The sequence below is a fragment of the Zingiber officinale genome, chromosome 1A (assembly GCF_018446385.1).
Source record: "Zingiber officinale cultivar Zhangliang chromosome 1A, Zo_v1.1, whole genome shotgun sequence".
In the NCBI taxonomy this organism is placed as follows: domain Eukaryota; kingdom Viridiplantae; phylum Streptophyta; class Magnoliopsida; order Zingiberales; family Zingiberaceae; genus Zingiber; species Zingiber officinale.
Genome location: NC_055987.1, coordinates 176,046,375 through 176,067,358, shown reverse-complemented (window position 1 = coordinate 176,067,358; position 20,984 = coordinate 176,046,375).

Sequence of the window (20,984 nt, the reverse complement as noted above, 5' to 3'; positions counted from 1 at the left end):
TGGATGCACCAAGCCCTTCTGACTCACACCCCGTGCTTCCTTCTCGTGCACCAATGTTCTCTTCATCCATGCCTCACATTCTTTAGATGCACTGAGTTTGTCGGTTCACTCCCCATGACATCCCTCTAGCATATTTGAGTTTTCTGCTCTAAAGTACAACTATCTTTGATACTTCTCGTAGTTGCAGTCTCTCAGGTGTCATATACCTGTCACGCCCCCAGAAGAGTCCCTGTCCGAGAAAATTTCGACAGCATCTCCCCTGTACGGCGGACAATCAAAATTTTCTACAAGCACTAAATACTCAGCCACAGGCGGCTGGAATAATAACAGTAAATAAAATCAATCACCACGCAGTTTATATATGTATTCAGCCTCTGGCTGTCACAACCACGCAGTTAATAAAATAAACAACATAGTAATACTCTGACTCGAAATCAACCCTACTCAACTACACTCGTAAAGCCCAAATCCGATTTTTCTTACCTCTTCTGCCGTCCAGGCAGGCATGTAGTAGAGTAAATCCAAATCATACTAAAAGTCCATCCAACGGAAAGATTCCATACAATATCCATATGTAAGTCCAAAACAAAACTAGAATAAAGTCTGATAGCGAAAAGCTAAAATGAAACAACTCAAAAACCAGCAGCGGAGTAGCACTACGTGCAGTGGGGACTAGCGACTGGAACTCCCTCCTGACAGCATCAACCTGAAAATAACAACAATGGAGGCGGGGTGAGTCCAACACTCAGCAGGTACAGTTGATATGCAAAGTAAAGAAACAACACCTAGCACTAATCATGCGTACAGTCTCCTGATAAGAAAGATAAGAATGCATCTGAAATAAACAGGAGAATACTGTACTAACCAGGTCCTGAGTATAAGGTCAAACAGTCCGAGGGATAAGGAAATCCTGTATGCATGTCAAACATAGGTATCCAAACAATATGCAGCATATAAATGCAGCAAACACAAACACAAGCAATAAATGCATCATGCATATGATGCCAATGATGCGTCCTGGTCACCCCTGACGCCAGTCGATCATCTCATACAAAAGTGAGGCCGAGTGGGTAGGGCTGTGACAACCGTGCACTCTGTCGTCACTACTCCTGATGAGTGACCGAGTGGACGGGATGCTGTCGGAGTACACCTATCCTCCTACCCCAAATCATAGATGGGGGAGCGCAATGCTCTCAACTCCCGGTACTCAAAGACGGGGAGGAATCCCTGCCGGATAACACGTTGTGTCACACTACCCATGAGCGGACCAACGGTGCCTAACAGAGTCCCTGCTGCAACACACTCAGCCTGAATCGACCACTAACCCATGAGTGGTGGTGTGTGCAGATCCATGTAACTGGCGATGTGCTCAACAATAATGGAGCGGACTATCGCACAGCATGCAATCATGCAAATGGTGCATGGCACTAACCACAAGAATATCCTGACCTAATCCACATATATATAAAAATGCATCAAAGGTCAACGAATCCAAAACAATCCAAAGGTATACAGAAGGTATAAAACCTAGGTCCTGAACATGGTCAAGCATGGCATATCACTACCCCTATAAGCATGTATAAACAGGTAAAATATACCTGAGATGCAAAACCAATCAATCAATCAAGCATGTAAGATTTGGGTAGTGATTAACCGAATCAGATAAGAAACACAATTAATGCAACATGTTAATTTAATTACTAAGCATATCAAATGACATAAGTCAAAAGTACCCGCCTCCAATAGGAATGTCCAAATCCGACATCGAGATACTCGTCTCGCGTCAAAGTCCTGTAATACCAATAGATATACTTTTATTTAGCTAAAAATTCAAATGAATTGCTAAATAAATCCTTAAAACCATTTAGGGCAAAACCCTAAATAATAATCATCAACTTATCTAAATAAAGTCTAACGATAAATTAGGGTTAGTTACCTAATCCCCAATCCACCATTAGATCAATTCCAAACTACCTAATCCTATCAATCAATCATCAACAACATGATCAAAGTAAAACCCTAAACCTTACCTCAGTTCACAATCCAAATGACTACAGTGAAAGGTTGCTTGCTGCTGAAAAATCCTCCACACTACCAGGATCAAAATAAAATCCACAACAACAATTAAATACCCTATACTATCAATTAGGCAGCACCCATAACTCTGTAAATCTGAGCCTCAAACCAAAAATACCTAAATTTCCTTACCTATCTCGTAGCTGTGTTTGTTGATCCACCACTAGGGACAGTACTGCCAACACAGATTGATTGCTGCTGGAATCCAAGAAAAGCCACCGAAGCAAAACTTCCTGGGATCCTTCACTGAACGAAATAGGATGAAATCAAGAATCCAACCCAAAATCCCAAATTTTCTACTAAGCAACCCCTTACCTTCTAGATCGTAGTTAGGGCACCGAGGAAGGATTGGCCGGAGCTAGGGCACGGGGTGATCGGCAGTGGCGTCGGCTCTGTCCGGTGCGGCGACGACACTCTGCAAAGGAAGAGGCGTCGGCGGTGTGGCTCAGATCCACCGCACAGTGGCCGACGTTCGCTCTAGGGCACGACTGGGCGGAGAAGTGGGGTTCGGCTCAGTAGAGAAGAGAAGAAAATGGATGTGCGGCGGTGGAGAAGCGGCTATCGCTGCACTACTTCGTGCGGAAAGAAGGAACTCGGCCGGCGGCAGCGTCGGGTAGAGAAGGTGCCGAGAGGAGATGAGAACAAAGAGAAGGGATCGGCGTCTAGGTTTCCTCTCGTGCGGCGCCGGTTAGGGCAGGGGGAAGAAGTCGGGTGGTTTCGGCGTTGAGGGAAGAAAAAGAAAATAAAAGAAAATAAAGAAAAGGAAATGTAAATATAAACATTTCCTCGCTTAAACGGGGTAACCTAAACAGGCTTTTCCGGGCCCCGTTTTTGTCCCCGTTAACTCGTCCGTACGAGCTCCGAAAAATACCCGAAAAATTTCAAAAAATTCCGGAAAAATCCCTTATTAATATTCCCTATTTTTCCGGTATTTTACATTCTCCCCCACTTATAAAAATTTGGTCCCCAAATTTCGTTATCTACCATCAGCAAGTACTAACAACAGATATTGAGTATAAATGCTGAACGGTAAATAAATCACATACCTCAAGTGAAAAGATGGGGATATCGAGCTCGGATAGTGCCCTCGAGCTCCCAAGTAGCCTCCTCGTCCGAATGATGCTGCCATCCGACTTTAACCAGCCGGATGGTCTTGTTCCGCAACTGACGCTCCTTCCGGTCGAGAATCCGTACTGGAACCTCCTCATAGGTAATGTCAGGCTGAACTGGAACTGGGATATCTGCCAGCACATGCGTCGGATCGGGTACATATCTCCTCAGCATGGATACATGGAATACATCGTGCACGCCTGACAGGGACGGTGGTAGTGCTCCGATCCTCTCCAAGATCTCGAAGGGACCAATGTACCGCGGAGCTAACTTACCTCTGAGGCCAAATCTCTTCACCCCTTTTGTGGGCGAAACTCGCAGAAATACATGGTCGCCCACAGAGAACTCTAGTGGTCTACGTCTCCGATCAGCGTAACTCTTCTGGCGGTCCTGCGCCTCTGACATCCTCCGTCTGATAGTACGGACCAACTCTGCATCCTGCTGAACTCTATGAGGTCCCAACAACTGGGCCTCTCCAACCTCATCCCAAAGGACGGGTGTCCGACAAGGTCTACCATACAACGCCTCAAACGGTGCCATCTGGATAGCCGAATGGAAGCTGTTGTTGTAGGCAAACTCTACCAACGGCAGATGGTCCTCCCAACTGCCTCCGAAATCCATAACACATGACCTCAGCAGATCCTCAAGAGTCTGAATAGTCCGCTCTGACTGTCCATCTGTCTGTGGATGGAAAGCTGTACTGAAACGGAGCTGTGTGCCCAAGGCCTGCTGCAGACTCTGCCAGAAACGAGACGTAAACTGTGGATCTCTATCCGAAATGATACTCAACGGAACACCATGTAGTCTGATAATCTCTCGACAATACAAATCTGCTAATCGATCCAGGGGATCAGTCCTCCGAATCGCTAAAAAGTGCGCGGATTTGGTTAATCGATCAACGATTACCCAAATCGCGTCATGGCCTCGTCGTGTTCTCGGCAACCCTACCACAAAGTCCATGGTAATGTGATCCCACTTCCACTCAGGAATAGGAATCCGCTGAAGTAACCCTGCAGGTCTCTGGTGCTCAGCCTTCACCTGCTGACAAACAAGACACCTAGCTACGAAATCGGCGATGTCTTTCTTCATACCGTTCCACCAATAGGAACGTCTCAAGTCTCGATACATACGGGTTCCGCCTGGATGGATCGCAAATCGAGAATGGTGTGCCTCCTGAAGTAGCTCCTGTAAGACCGGATGAGACTGAGGTACGCATAATCTGCCTCGGAAGAATATAATACCCTCCTCGTCTCGTGTAAACTCGGTCTGCTGCCCGGAAGCTATCTGACTGCTAATAAACTGCAAATGCTGATCACTAGCCTGTGCCTCTCGGATCCTCGTCCTGATCGACGACTGAGCAACCATGGTAACCAGAATACCCTGCTCTGTCGGTCCCTGCTCCTCAAGATCTAACTCTGAGAAAGCCTGAATCAAGTCCGTGACTGAAGTCCGGTGACTAGCCAAAGTCCCTCTGGACTTCCTACTGAGTGCATCTGCAACCACATTAGCTTTCCCAGGGTGGTAGCTAATGGTACAATCGTAGTCCTTCAGGAACTCCATCCATCTCCTCTGTCGGAGATTAAGCTCCTTCGAGTGAAAATGTATTTGAGACTCTTATGATCGGTGAGAATCTCAAATGTGATACCGTATAAATGATGACGCCAAAGCTTGGAAGCAAAGATGATGGCGCTAACTCCAAGTCATGAATGGTAGTTCTTCTCATGCTCCTTCACCTGACGAGAAGCATAAGAGACTACTCTGCCGTAACAAAGACCCAAACCTCAGAGACGCCGGTGTAAAGTACAAATCCATCCTCTCCGAAGATAAAACCAAACTGGAGCCGACACTAATCTCCGCCTCAGCAGCCGATCTCGCAATCCTCGGACCATATAAACTTCACGCCTTTCCCGGTAAGACTGGCATAGCAATACGCGAGAAGCCCTCGACAAAACGCCGATAATATCCGGCCAATCCAAGAAAACTGCGGATCTCTGAATCGACTTGCTCCCAACCGGTGATGCCTCGATCTTCGAGGATCAACTGAAATACCTCGCTAGAAACCACGTGTCCCGAAAACCAATCGAGGATAGCCAATGCACACTTGCTGAACTTCGTATATAGTCGTTGTATGCGAAGATGATGTGCATGCTCCTCCTCGAGAGTAGACCAATATGTCATCAATGAAAACGATAACAAACTGATCCAGATACTCCAGAAAGATGCGGTTCATCAAATCCATAAACACCGCTGGAGCATTGGTAAGCCCAAATGGCATTACCAAAAACTCATAATGACCGTATCTGGTACGGAAAGCTGTCTTCTGAACATTTGAGTCTCTGACTCTCAGCTGATGATATCCAGATCGCAGATCAATCTTAGAATACACTGATGTACCTCTGAGCTGATCAAATAAATCCTCAATCCGTGGTAATGGATATTTATTTCTGATGGTAACTGCATTCAGCTGCCTGTAGTCAATACACAACCTCATAGTACCATCCTTTTTCTTGACAAACAGAACTGGAGAACCCCATGGTGAAACACTAGGGCGAATAAATCCCCTGTCTAAAAGCTCCTGGAGTTGAACCTTCAGCTCGTTCAACACTTTTGGTGCCATACGATACGGATGTCGGTGAGGTTCCCGGAATCAGCTCAATAGCGAACTCCACTGGCCTTCTAGGAGGCAAACCTGGCAGCTCCTCCGGAAATACATCTGGGTATTCCCGGACAACAGGAACGTCGGAGAGCTGCGAACTACTACTGTCCTCAGTACTGATCAACGACAACAGAAAACCATGACAACCGTGAGACAGCAGCTTCTGCGCCTGAATCGCCAAAATAATCGAGATGCCGTCGTCTCTAATGCCAGTGAAACTCCACGAGGGTTGGTTCGGAGGCCGAAAGGTGACCACCCTCGTCTGGCAATCAACGGTAGCATGATATACTGATAGCCAATCCATACCAAGAATGATATCAAACTCGACCATCTCCAATACTAGAAGATCTACCGTAAGTATCATGTTGCCAAAGTCTAACGGGCAACCTCTGATCTCCTGGGTGACGTCTAAAGTATCACCAGACGGTAGCGAGACAGTCAATCGCCGCAACCTAACAGTAGGTAATCTACCAATCTCCCGCATAAAAGTACGGGATATAAAAGAGTGCGAACTACCAGTATCAATCAAAATATCAGCAGTAAATGCATAAATGGAAATCGTACCGCGGAAAACGAATCCGGCTGAGCATCCTCTCTGGTAATAGCATGAGCACGACCGGCTCTGGCGGAGGAGGAGGTGGTAATGCTGCTATATGTGCCAGATAAGACCGAGAGGATGGTGACTGATACTGTGCAGATGGCTGATACTGCCCCCGAGTCGGATAATAAGGTCCTGGAGCAAAACTATGGAAGCACTGGAGTACTCCTGCCCAAGCATGCCAAATGCTGCGGAGGGAGCTGCTCCCTGACGTGTGAAGATTGGGCCGCCTCCTCGATATGCCCGATCGACTAGACTGCCCCTCGACCGACCCTCCGGCCGTGTCTTGAGCCTTCACCGACAATCTCGGCCTGGTGCCCGCTTGCAATAAAAGAAAACTGTCCCAGAGCAAGCTGGGTGAGGTGATCTCGGATCCACATCTGAAATAATGAGTATCACCGGAAGGTGGTTGCTTCTCACGAGAAACCGGAACGCGTCAAGAAGACCGCCTACGATTTACGAGGCCTACGAGGCGCCTGAAGCACCCTAACTGACCGTGTGACTACTCGAGGTGTCTGCTGTCTGGACACCTCAAGTCGACCCGTATGCTTTTTTTTCCGTCCGGATATGCTCTGCCGAGCTAACTCTATCATCAAAGCTCGATTCAATGCATCGAGTAAGATGTAATCCCTAATCCGGCAAGCCGTATATGCAGATAACCATCCAATCTCGATAAAGCGCATCATGCGAGTTCTCCTCCGAACTAACTCGACAAAACCGAGTCAACCGGAGGAATTCAAGATATACTCGGTCCATCGAGCGATTATTCCGCCTCGACTCATAAAATCTCGTGAGACATCCGATAGACATGGAAAGAAACGGCTCTCAAAAGCCTCTCGAACTGGTCCATGTGACGTTGCGCTCACCAATAATAGAACGCTGAGTAACCCACCAGGCATTAGCTTCATCCCGTAAATGGTAAGCAGCCAGCTCTGCTTTCTCCCACTCGGAGCAAGCCATATAGAAGAAAGTCTGCTCCATAGTCTCTATCCATGACAGAGCCATACTCGGATCGAGATCTCCGTGGAAAAGAGTGAAACGAGTCTTCATCGACTCAGCCAGTGCTGGAATCCTAGCTCGTGCAGCGACAATATCAGTGAGCTGTGTCGGGACGGCTGCAGGAACTGGCAGAAACACTGGAGCTGATACTCCCGGTGCTGCTGTATATACCGGAGCATAAGCCGTCGGTGGTACTGCCTGGGGAACAAAAGTGGTGGCAGCTGGAGGTATGGTAGGTAATGGTACCGAATATGGTGCAGTTGCTGCTACTGTAGGCACTGGGGGTACAGGTGCCACTGGTATAGGATACACTGTAGATCCAAGTGGTGGTGGCACTGAATACGTCGTAGGCTGCGCTGGAGCAGATGTCGGGTACACCAATGGTACCCCTGATGGTACTGTAAACAGGGTAGGCGTGGATACCGTCGGTGTGGCCAAAGTAGGTATCTCTACAGGAGCTATCGGGATTTGAGAGCCCGATGCTCCCGCTGCATCCTGAGTCTGTCCCTGACTGACAGGCTCACTAACAGTGGGCATCTCTGGCATATCCAGAGATCCCGTGGTCCTCGCACGTGGTCGTCCAGCACCACGTCTCGCAGCAATACGAGTAGATCGTCTCATATCTGTTAAATTAAATTACAGATATCAATACCAATATAACAAACATAAAATAACAACATACCTATTTGCCGTCTGGAGATGTTCCGTCGCTGTCCAGTCCCCAATTTGACCTCAAAATTCCGTACGAGAATATCGCCGGAAATCCAAATAAATCCGAAACGGAAATCCGAAACATAACCATATCGAAAATCCGATAATGCCCAGTTTGACTCGCAAACCTGGCTAACCCAAATATCCAGAATACCAACAACAGGTATCCGATAAATCTCCAGAACACCAAAAACAGGTATCATAACCCGCTCTGATACCAAATAAATTGGTATCAGATAAATCCCGAAAATCCATAATACAAAAATCCAACAAGTATCGCCAAACTTGGCGCTCTGATACCAAGTAAATAAATTGGTATCAGGTTATCCCAAACATCCAAAATACGAAAACAAAAGATCGTATAACTGTGCTCTGATACCACTAAATTGTCACGCCCCCAGAAGAGTCCCTGTCCGAGAAAATTTCGGCAGCATCTCCCCTGTACGGCGGACAATCAAAATTTTCTACAAGCACTAAATACTCAGCCACAGGCGGCTGGAATAATAACAGTAAATAAAATCAATCACCACGCAGTTTATATATGTATTCAGCCTCTGGCTGTCACAACCACGCAGTTAATAAAATAAACAACATAGTAATACTCTGACTCGAAATCAACCCTACTCAACTACACTCGTAAAGCCCAAATCCGATTTTTCTTACCTCTTCTGCCGTCCAAGCAGGCATGTAGTAGAGTAAATCCAAATCATACTAAAAAGTCCATCCAACGGAAAGATTCCATACAATATCCATATGTAAGTCCAAAACAAAACTAGAATAAAGTCTGATAGCGAAAAGCTAAAATGAAACAACTCAAAAACCAGCAGCGGAGTAGCACTACGTGCAGTGGGGACTAGCGACTGGAACCCCCTCCTGACAGCATCAACCTGAAAATAACAATAATGGAGGCGGGGTGAGTCCAACACTCAGCAGGTACAGTTGATATGCAAAGTAAAGAAACAACACCTAGCACTAATCAAGAGTACAGTCTCCTGATAAGAAAGATAAGAATGCATCTGAAATAAACAGGAGAATACTGTACTAACCAGGTCCTGAGTATAAGGTCAAACAGTCCGAGGGATAAGGAATGCATGTCAAACATAGGTATCCAAACAATATGCAGCATACACAAACACAAGCAATAAATGCATCATGCATATGATGCCAATGATGCGTCCTGGTCACCCCTGACGCCAGTCGATCATCTCACACACATAGTGAGGCCGAGTGGGTAGGGCTGTGACAACCGTGCACTCTGTCGTCACTACTCCTGATGAGTGACCGAGTGGACGGGATGCTGTCGGAGTACACCTATCCTCCTACCCCAAATCATAGATGGGGGAGCGCAATGCTCTCAACTCCCGGTACTCAAAGACGGGGAGGAATCCCTGCCGGATAACACGTTGTGTCACACTACCCATGAGCGGACCAACGGTGCCTAACAGAGTCCCTGCTGCAACACACTCTGCCTGAATCGACCACTAACCCATGAGTGGTGGTGTGTGCAGATCCATGTAACTGGCGATGTGCTCAACAATAATGGAGCGGACTATCGCACAGCATGCAATCATGCAAATGGTGCATGACACTAACCACAAGAATATCCTGACCTAATCCACATATATATAAAAATGCATCAAAGGTCAACGAATCCAAAACAATCCAAAGGTATACAGAAGGTATAAAACCTAGGTCCTGAACATGGTCAAGCATGGCATATCACTACCCCTATAAGCATGTATAAACAGGTAAAATATACCTGAGATGCAAAACAAATCAATCAATCAAGCATGTAAGATTTGGGTAGTGATTAACCGAAAACAGATAAGAAACACAATTAATGCAACATGTTAATTTAATTACTAAGCATATCAAATGACATAAGTCAAAAGTACCCGCCTCCAATAGGAATGCCCAAATCCGACATCGAGATACTCGTCTCGCGTCAAAATCCTGTATCCAATAAATACATTTTTATTTAGCTAAAATTCGAATGAATTGCTAAATAAATCCTTAAAACCATTTAGGGCAAAACCCTAAATAATAATCATCAACTTATCTAAATAAAGTCTAACGATAAATTAGGGTTAGTTACCTAATCCCCAATCCACCATTAGATCAATTCCAAACTACCTAATCCTATCAATCAATCATCAACAACATGATCAAAGTAAAACCCTAAACCTTACCTCAGTTCACAATCCAAATGACTACAGTGAAAAGTTGCTTGCTGCTGAAAAATCCTCCACACTACCAGGATCAAAATAAAATCCACAACAACAATTAAATACCCTATACTATCAATTAGGCAGCACCCATAACTCTGTAAATCTGAGCCTCAAACCAAAAATACCTAAATTTCCTTACCTATCTCGTAGCTGTGTTTGTTGATCCACCACTAGGGACAGTACTGCCAACACAGATTGATTGCTGCTGGAATCCAAGAAAAGCCACCGAAGCAAAACTTCCTGGGATCCTTCACTGAACGAAATAGGATGAAATCAAGAATCCAACCCAAAATCCCAAATTTTCTACTAAGCAACCCCTTACCTTCTAGATCGTAGTTAGGGCACCGAGGAAGGATTGGCCGGAGCTAGGGCACGGGGTGACCGGCAGTGGCGTCGGCTCTGTCCGGTGCGGCGACGACACTCTGCAAAGGAAGAGGCGTCGGCGGTGTGGCTCAGATCCACCGCACAGTGGCCGGCGCTCGGGGGTTCGGCTCAGTAGAGAAGAGAAGAAAATGGATGTGCGGCGGTGGAGAAGCGGCTATCGCTGCACTACTTCGTGCGGAAAGAAGGAACTCGGCCGGCGGCAGCGTCGGGTAGAGAAGGTGCCGAGAGGAGATGAGAATGAAGAGAAGGGATCGGCGTCTAGGTTTCCTCTCGTGCGGCGCCGGTTAGGGCAGGGGGAAGAAGTCGGGTGGTTTCGGCGTTGAGGGAAGAAAAAGAAAATAAAAGAAAATAAAGAAAAGGAAATGTAAATATAAACATTTCCTCGCTTAAACGGGGTAACCTAAACAGGCTTTTCCGGGCCCCGTTTTTGTCCCCGTTAACTCGTCCATACGAGCTCCGAAAAATACCCGAAAAATTTCAAAAAATTTCGGAAAAATCCCTTATTAATATTCCCTATTTTTCCGGTATTTTACAATACCACCCTTCTCTATACTACAATGAACTCTGGGTCATCATGTGTTTTTGTGAGTTCTTCTAAATCTCTACACACTTAGCCTTTGTTTGGATGGGATGAGAGAACATTCATTAACAAAATGGAAAGGGAGGGGAAGGAAAAGGAAGGGAGGAGAAGTAAAGTATCTATGTTTCCTTTATTTGAGAGGGAGTGAATATTTATTAAAATAACATATATTACTTTGTTTGAAAGGAAAGGGAGGGTAACAAAGGTTAAATATATAAAATTATAAATTACCATCACCGACGAGGTAAGGTTATATTTTTCAGCTCTTCTCTTATTTCTTCTCCTCCCTGATCTTCTTTCACCAACTCCTCTCAAATTCCCTCCTTATAAATGTCTTCAGAACCTTGTGTCAATACTATCGACATGACAATTAAACGTCTTATTTCACTGGGAGTTTGATAGGAATTTGAGTAACAAGAGTACTTAATTTACATCAAAATCTAATATAAATTAAGTGATCTTTTAATTGGATGAAGCAATGCTTTATGATCTTCAGATATTGTCCAAGTCTCCCAACATTATTTCCCATTTTTTACAAGCATTTCTTAAAACACAACTCAAGTAGGAATTAGTGAATCAATATGATAGGGAGATCAATTTTAATATAATTAGATGATGAATTAGTATGAAGCTAGAGACCTAGGCTTCAGCTCCTCTTGTTCGATGATCATCTTGTCATTTTCCTCCGCAAGCCACGGAGGCATGTCAGTGTTGAAGCAGTATTGCAGGTCGTTCTTCTCTTGGTCCAAGGTGCAGTGCAGGCTGCAACCAACTAAGATTTAGCCTTCTTCATAAGGTCAAAGTTGTCTGGGGAAACCGGGGTGGCGCTGCAGGAGGCTTCGCTGCTTTGGTTGCTATTCCTAGTGGTTCCATCTCTGCCACTGCCACCACTGCTTCTGCTCCCGGAGAAGGCTCTCTTCTGCTGAGTCATCAATTGATCTCATGCAGAGAAGAGCATGGCAAAGGCCACGACGACTGGGGGAAATTGAGACAGAGGAGAAGGTGAAGCAAGGGCTTGTGTGAGGAGGAAGAGAGCGCGAAGGTGAGAGGAAGGGAATCAATATTATGAAACAGGGATAAAATTGGGATAATTTTACCCAATTGAGGTGTAAGAAAATTCTCCATTTCCTAAGTAAGAAAGGTTAAAATTTACTCTTCTTTACCTTGCATTTTCTTAATTCATTCTCTTCTAAACAAGGTTTGGAGTTCCCCTTCCCCTTAGTTACTCTCCCTTCCCCAGCCCTTTCCTCACCTCCTCTCGAACAAAGGGTTAGACACGCATATAAAATAAGAAAGCAAACCTAACTTAAACTTATTTTTCCTAACATCAAAATCATGGTCAAATCACTCAATATATCAATGATCTCTCCCTTAAAAAAGAATCTAATCCTTGGCTCCCCTATCCATTCTTCTCGTAGATTCAATTCTATAATAGTTAGATATCAACCTAACTAACATCAAAACACGGGGTGATCTAGGGATTAAAATTTTTGGAATAAAAAATAGGTCCATCTTAATTTCGTTCTTATTTTTGAAGTTGAATTTTATTTTCAAAATCAAGGCATCTCAATTTAAAAAAATTGTCTTAAAATTTTTAAAAGTTGAAGATTTCTGAAAATTTTCCCATGTAAAGTTAGCATGCCATTCTTTTACAAACATAAGTTTCTTTAAAAAAAATATATTTTTTCATTTTAAAAATACAAGCATCTAACTTTAAATCTAATTAGTTTATTACATAATTTTCTTTAAAAATCATTTTAAGAAAATAATTTTGAAAAATCATTAAATTTTGAAGATGCCATTGGCATATTGTCATAGAAAAATAATCTCCATCAAAAAATGACTTTAATTTTCAAAATTTTAGCATGTGATTTTAAAATTGATATTTTTCTTAAAAAATATCAAAAATTAAATATTATTAAAAAATTATAAAATTTTGAACATAAAAAGTTATTATGCTGTTATTCACAGAAAAATTATTTTATAAAAAACCTATAATTTTTAAATGAAGTTTTGAAGTCGAGTCAACCATTAAAATATAAAAAATTTATTTTCCTATAATTGATTTTCTTAGTTTTCTAAAATTTTATTATAATAGATTTGTGCCGACAAGATTTATCAAATATTTTTTATAAATAATTTTTTTTAGAATTTTATAATTTGCCCACTATGATTTTCAATATTACATTTAGGTCCTCTAAATCATAAACCTAGTGTTGGTCTTTGTTTGGTTATTTAGCAATCAATCCATATTATCAAAACAAATAAATTTTATTTAAGGTTAGTTTAACGGTTTCTACCTTTCAAAGAGATTTAAAAAAACATTTTAATGGTTTCATATAATGAGAAGGAAAGTTACAGATCTCACTTAGCATTTCATGATTCACATGAAGATGCTTCCCTTCACTAGTGCTCTCTTAACTTTTGTTGGATGAGGTGTTCTGATCTTGATTATCTACTCCATTGTGGATCGTCATGAAAGTAACTCCGGCTTTGTGATGAACTTCTGAATCTTCAGAAGTATCATTCTAGGTGGCCTTTAGGTTCTTTACCTTGATTTTTGTTTGTGACTTCTTTCGGCCTTCCCTTTTTTGAGTTTTTGATACTAATCTTTATATATCCTTCCTCGTCACAATTAAAGATTTGACTAAGCATTTAACTTGTCAGCTCTTCTTCTTCTTTTTTAGAAGCCTATTTGTTTCTTGTCAAAATTATTAGATTTATTTATTTTTTCATTTTCTTATCATATAGGCTTCTTGATCATCATCCATTGAGTTTAAGTCACATTACTTTTGTTCTGCTACTAGGGCTATATCCCGTATCTATACCTTTTCTCTTCTAATCAGGTAATTCTAGATTCATGTCATTCTATATAGTAGCGAAGTCCAAAGTAAAGAATTTATTATAGACACATTTTGTCATTCTAGGAACACATTGATTGCACTTCTCAAAATATCTGGATTTGTCGTTGTTTTGCTAAGGTTGTTTAATTCTGTCAAGATCTCTTTGAGTCTTGAATAGAGCTTCGCCACATACTCTTCCTTTTTTAGCCTCAAGTTGCTAAGTTTGCTTCTTAGCAAATCCCGTTTAGCCAATTTAGCCTCAGAAGTGCCTTTGTGTATGAAGTTCTATAAATTTCTTTCATAACTATTTTACCAATTGATATGCTCTGATTCAATTGATCTATACACAATGACATTTAAATAATGTTACTTATCTTTACCATTTCGTGAAGTCTTTTCTTTGATTCTTTGTCCATCTAAGCTCCTCGGTCTCTTCTCCATCTACATCCCTAAGTAACTCGAAGCCATATTAAAGACTAACCATTATATCAAAATTTGTACTAAAAAATATCTTATTTTGCGCTTCCAAATTGTGAAGTCTCCTTCAAATTTTGAAAGGTGATCCGACCATATCTCCAAACATTATTCCTTCCTCTTGATCTAGTTGCTCAATCAATAATTAGTCCTTCTAAGCGTTCCGACTTTGATACCAAGTGATAGTGCAATGGACACTTAGGATCGATAAAAGAGAAGGGGGTGAATAGTTAACCTGCAAATGAAATTTTCTTTTTCTCTTGTTGAGGTTTCAACAAGGATACACATTAGCATATGAAAATAACTAAACAAACAAACACAATCATATTAGATGGACACAACGATTTACTTGGTTTACAACTCCTAACTTGCTACATCGAAAGCCTATATGAACGAATACAATAACAACAAATTGTTCTTCATGTATGAATCCATAGAGACTTGAACAATTCTAAATCAGATCTTATCGTTGATTTATAACAATTCAAACAAAATAAAATGAAAAACGATAGTAAAATCGAACTTGAATCCAGAGACATTGCCATTGAATTATCATTGCTAGAACAATATGAAGATTAGGAAGACAAGAACCTTGTTTCAGTAGGTTGATCTTTTGAAAGTTCAAGGCGACAATAGCTATTATCTTCTTTTTGATGGGATAAGAAGAAGTTCCATTACAATAACCCTTCGGGGACCCCAACCCTTTATATATACCATAGACTCATTTAGGTTATCATCCCATCAATGATAACATAAACTGAGCAATAGGCTTCTACACACAAAATCCATATCCCTTAATTCAACCCACGTTTAAAACATTAATTAGACCACTATATTGAACTTATATGTAATGACAATTCCATATGTTAGAACTTAAACATGTAAGCTTACCAAATGGATAAATAAATTTTAATAATCTACCAATTAGGCTACATGTCATTATGCACATAACACAATTAAATTTCTTTAATTGAGCTCAACAATGCCACTAGATGATAGAAATACCCCTTAGAATAATTTGATCCATTAATCTCATAGTATAAGATTAAAGTGGTCAATCTTATAACATTTATAACAAGGTTAATCATTAATCATAATACCAATATTATTAATGACATATATCTAATATGGAATGTGTAGAATAAAAATTATATGGAATGTGATTTGTATATGCCTATTTTTAACTAGTCATCTTTATGATTTAAAAGGGTCTAACATCATGTTTACACGCACCATATACTAATTAATAATAGTCAATCACGATTTTCTCTTTATTACTCAAAAGGGTTCAAAATTATATTTACAAATATTAAATGCTAAACAATTAAAGTAATTATGATATTTTTATTTAAGAATTGTCAAAATAAAATATGCACATGCATCTTTAAACTTTAAACTTTAAACTTTGAAGCATAAAATATCAAATATAGACTTCTACTAAATGAATATTGTTGGATCGTAAAGTTCGTTAGAGGGAAGGGGGTGAATAACGATCGTTAAAACTTAATCGAGTAAGCAGCAGAAACAAAAAAATTGAAGCAACGCTAACAAATCAATTTTACTTGATTCGGAGCCTTCGTCGACTCCTACTCCAAGACCTGTATGTGAGAGTGCTTTCGTTGGACAATCACTAATAATTCATAAAAGTATTACACACTTTTAGTACGAGAATTATAAAAAATATCGACAACAACGAAAATGAAACTGAGTCGCAGGTTGTTGGAGGAGCTTCGTAGTATCGTAGGAGCGTCTTTGGAGCAGCGCGCAAGGGAGCAATCGTAGAAGAAGTTGTGTTTAGCTCTTGGTGAAAGACTGCTTATATAAGTAGTTCCGGACACCCAGATCCCTTCTGGGCACCTGGACCGTGACATTGGCCCAGCCAATCAGCGCACTCCACGTTTGCGACGATATAGAATTTTGCATTCCGGGCGCCCGGACCAGCTCCAGGCGCTTGGATCCCTTCCGGGTGCCCATATCCCTTTTTCCAGCACAACTTTTTCCTTGCAAGAAAAAGATTAATCTGAGGCAATAAACATTATACTACCCTGCAAAAATAAAAGTTAGCACAATTTATAAAAAACAGAGTAGTAATTAGATTCCGTCTCCTCGAGACTAGAATCTAATCAAGATCTCAACTTAGATTTTCAAAATGGATCTAAGTTGGATCGACGCCTACTGTTTCCTCAAACGGGGAACACATCCTCACCAAGTCACTCTCCTCTAGTGACTTATCTTAACTTACTATTTTGTCAGACATATGGTCAGCCCGTCGACCTGTCTGGGCTTCGTGCTAGCTATCCGGTCGGCCCGTTGACTTAGCTGGACTTCCATGCAACACTGAGTTAGCACAATAGATAAAATAGTAAAGTAAGACATTGTTAACAGATTTCAAGATTCGCTGGTTCAGTCGACCATGCGTGGTCGACCGGAAACCAGTCGGTCACATATAACCTAGGGTTACCTCCCCTAGGGCTGCCCAGCTTCACTCACTAGGACTTCCATTGTTTGGCTTCACTCACCAGGACTTCCACCACCTAGCTTCACTCACTAGGACCCGACTTCACTCACCAGGACTTCCACCACCTAACTTCACTCACTAGGACCTGACTTCACTCACCAGGACTTCCATCACATACCTTCACTCACTAGGACTTAGCTTCACTCACTAGAACTTTCACCACCTAGGTTCACTCACTAGGGTCTAGCTTCACTCACCAAAACTTCCACCACCTAGCTTCACTCACTAGGGCCTAGCTTTACTCACCAGGACTTCCACTTTACCTATCCTTTAGGTAGGACTTACCTTTGCTAGTCATCTAGTCCTGACTAGACTTCTCTCCTCCAAACATCAAGTCCTGTTTGGATCAACCCTTGGTCAAATTGACCAAACTTAGGTATATTGTCAAACATCGAAACCCTAGAGGTCGATTGCACCAACAAATACTTCTAAAAAGGAACTCTCATACTATCAACATGCTTATGAAACACCTTAGATGACAAATCTTTAATGAGTGGATCAACTACCATCTAGTCTGTGTTGATATGCTTAATTGATATTTGATTATTTTGAACTCTTTCTTTCACCATAAAAAATTTAATGTTAATGTGTTTAGACTTCAATGAGCTATGATTATTCTTGGAATATAACTCGATGGGTTTATTGTCACAATTAATCCTCAATGTCTCTCAATATTATCAACAATCTACAACCCTGCAATAAAAGTTTTACAGCCATCTCCCATGGTTGGAAGCTTCATATATAAGAGACTATAAATTATGCCTCCAAGGTGGAAGTAACTTTGAGTATTTGTTTGACACTTTTCCATGAAATAACTCCTCTAGCAAGTAGGCAAAGTTAGCATGAAGTGGATCTCTTGCTATTCAAGCAACCAACAAAGTTGATGTTTGCATATCCAATCACCTCCAAGTGACTAGATTTTTGATACTTGAGCATGAAATTTTTTGTTCCTTGCAAATACCGCATAACCGTCTTTATGATTTTTTGATGATCCAAAATATCCGTCCAATATACTCACTATATATGTTATATTCAAACACGTACATACTTGAGCATACATGAGACTCCCTACAACTGAAGTAAAAGGTAATTTCTACATCTCCTTTATTTCAAATTCTAGTTGTGGGCATTGCTGCAAGCTAAATTTGTTACCTTATGCCATAGGTATGTCACCAAGTGCAAATTTTCAATGTCATACCAACTAAACACCTTTTCAATGTAAGTCTTTTGTGATAATCTAAGTATTAAACGATCACGATAGATCTATATGCCCAACATAAAATATGTATCACCAAAATCCTTTATTTCAAAATAAATAGATAGAAATAACTTGGTTTCATGCAACAAACTTTTTTATTGCTTGCAAACAAAATATCATCTACACATAGAACAAATATAATAAACTCGTTTCCACTTAATTTGAGGTTTATACATTGTGTTGGGACGGATGATGTTGCTAGAGGGGAGTGAATGACGATTTTCTTCGATTGATTGATCGTTCATATGCTCATTTATAATAAATTAGTAGGCAACAAAAATAAATATAAGAAATAAAACACAAGCACAATAAATCAATTTTTACATAGTTTGCAACGTAACCCCGATTCTCACTTTATGGCCTAGACTCCTAGTTGTAAAATGACTATACTTTCTCTTTCTAGGATACCTTCCAAAGGAGGAGAAACCTCTTACAATCCCTATTCTTACAAGAAATACAAGAAGAATACAAATATTAGTGAATACAATGCAAATGAAACAACTTTATAAGTGAATCTTACTTTGTTCACTTTCTTGTTGCTTTGGATAGCTTCTTGAAAGTCTTCAATGCATTAGTATCACCAATGAACCCTCCAAGAATTGGCCAAAAACAAGTGTTCAATATCTTCTAAGAAATTCTCCTATATAAGCTTCAAGTCAGGATTGAAAATCGCATAACAATCGACTGCTAGCTCCATTAGTAGATTTGTCTGGTTAGAATCAAGCGTTGCTTTGCCTAATAGCTCCATCCAACTTAGCATCGGGGACAACATGTTGGCTGTTATACCACTATTAATCAACTATTGCATCAATAGTCGAGTTCCCGAATAAACTTGGAAACTCTCTGTTTGCTCCAGCAGTGTTATTAATCAAGTGCACCACTCAACTAATGCATCAGTCAATTGCTTATACCTAACACTCGATTGATTACTCCGCAAACTCATTAAACCCCCTCAAATCCCAAACTCAAGATTTCAAGCTCAGCAGTCAATATTATTTCTATAGCAATTAATTGATACTTCTATTTTAGTGTTATTAAGGTTGAACTCTCACCTTGCCTAATATCTAATTGGCTCCAACCTACTAAGACTTTACCTACTTATTATCTGATCAACCTTAATATACTAAAACTTCTCCATTGTTAAACATTTGAACCTACTTGACCTATTTGGACTTCTCATCGTCATGCCTAACATTCGATAAATCTTGACTTGTCAAGACTTCATCATTGTGAAACATCTAGTCCTCCTTGATCTATAGTCATTCTCATGCCTAATATTTATTTAGTCGACCTTGACTTGTTAGGACTTCACCATTGCCAAATATTTGATTCTCCTTGATCTATTTGGACTTTTATTCTTACGCGTAACATCCAATCAACATTGACCTTTTGAGACTTCACTTCTCATGCCTAACATTAGATTCCTCCATGTTCTATTAGAACTTCTCAAATATGCCTAACATGTAGTCCTCCCTGGCCCACTTGAGCTTCATTTCTCGTGCCTAACATTCGTTTCCTTCATGAAATGTTAGGGCTTCTCACATATGTCTAACATGTAGTCTTCTATGAGCCACTTGAGCTTCACTTTTCATACCAAGTGTTTGGTCCTTCATGACCCACATAAGCTTCACTTTTCATGTCAAGTGTCTAGCCAATCGTGATCCACTTAGATTTCACCTTTGTTAAGTATGTAATCAACTTTAACCTATTTGACTTTTCACTTATTGCTTAACCATCAACATCAAAAGTCAAACCAAGATTGGTCAATCTTGACCTGAGGTCAATTGTGCTAACAATCTCTCTCCAATAATCTCCCCTTTTACTCGACATCTCATTCTACCATCAACTATATTGGTCAACTATCAAGTATTCTATCAACCTTGACTAACTTGACATATCGCTCAAACATCAAACATATTGATCAAATATCAAAATTCAATTTGAGTTTGGTCAACCTTGACTAGAGGTTAATGGCAATAAGAAATTGATCAACTATATTCTTCTTGAAACTAAATGAAATAACCACTTGATCAAAATTTCAATACTAATAGAATATCTATTTTAAATAATAAATAAATTTCTTTAATCTACATACTAAGTGTTTTGAGTCCTTAGACTTACAGTGTTCCGGTTGCATAATGTATATAGTCCTATATATTTCTCCATTGAGAAATATAATTTTTTACATACATTTGATATAGCTTTAAATTATAATGAGTTATAAATATCATAATTATTTTACAAGAGTTTTTCATTGAATCAAATAAGAAAGTTTAATTATAATCAATATCTTATTTTTGAGTGAAACCTTTAGTAACAAAGTGAACCTTATACTTTTCAACGTTATTTTTCAAATCTCGTTTGATTTTAAACACTCATTTACAATAGGTTTCATTCCAAGAGAATTCTACAAGTGCAATAGTGCTAATTAGGAGAAAATTTTAATGTCTTTATAACTATCAAATTTATGACCGTCAAACACTTTTGATCAAAGTTGACAATGATTGGTGGACAAAAATTGAATCTAGTCGATTAAAATCACTTCCAAT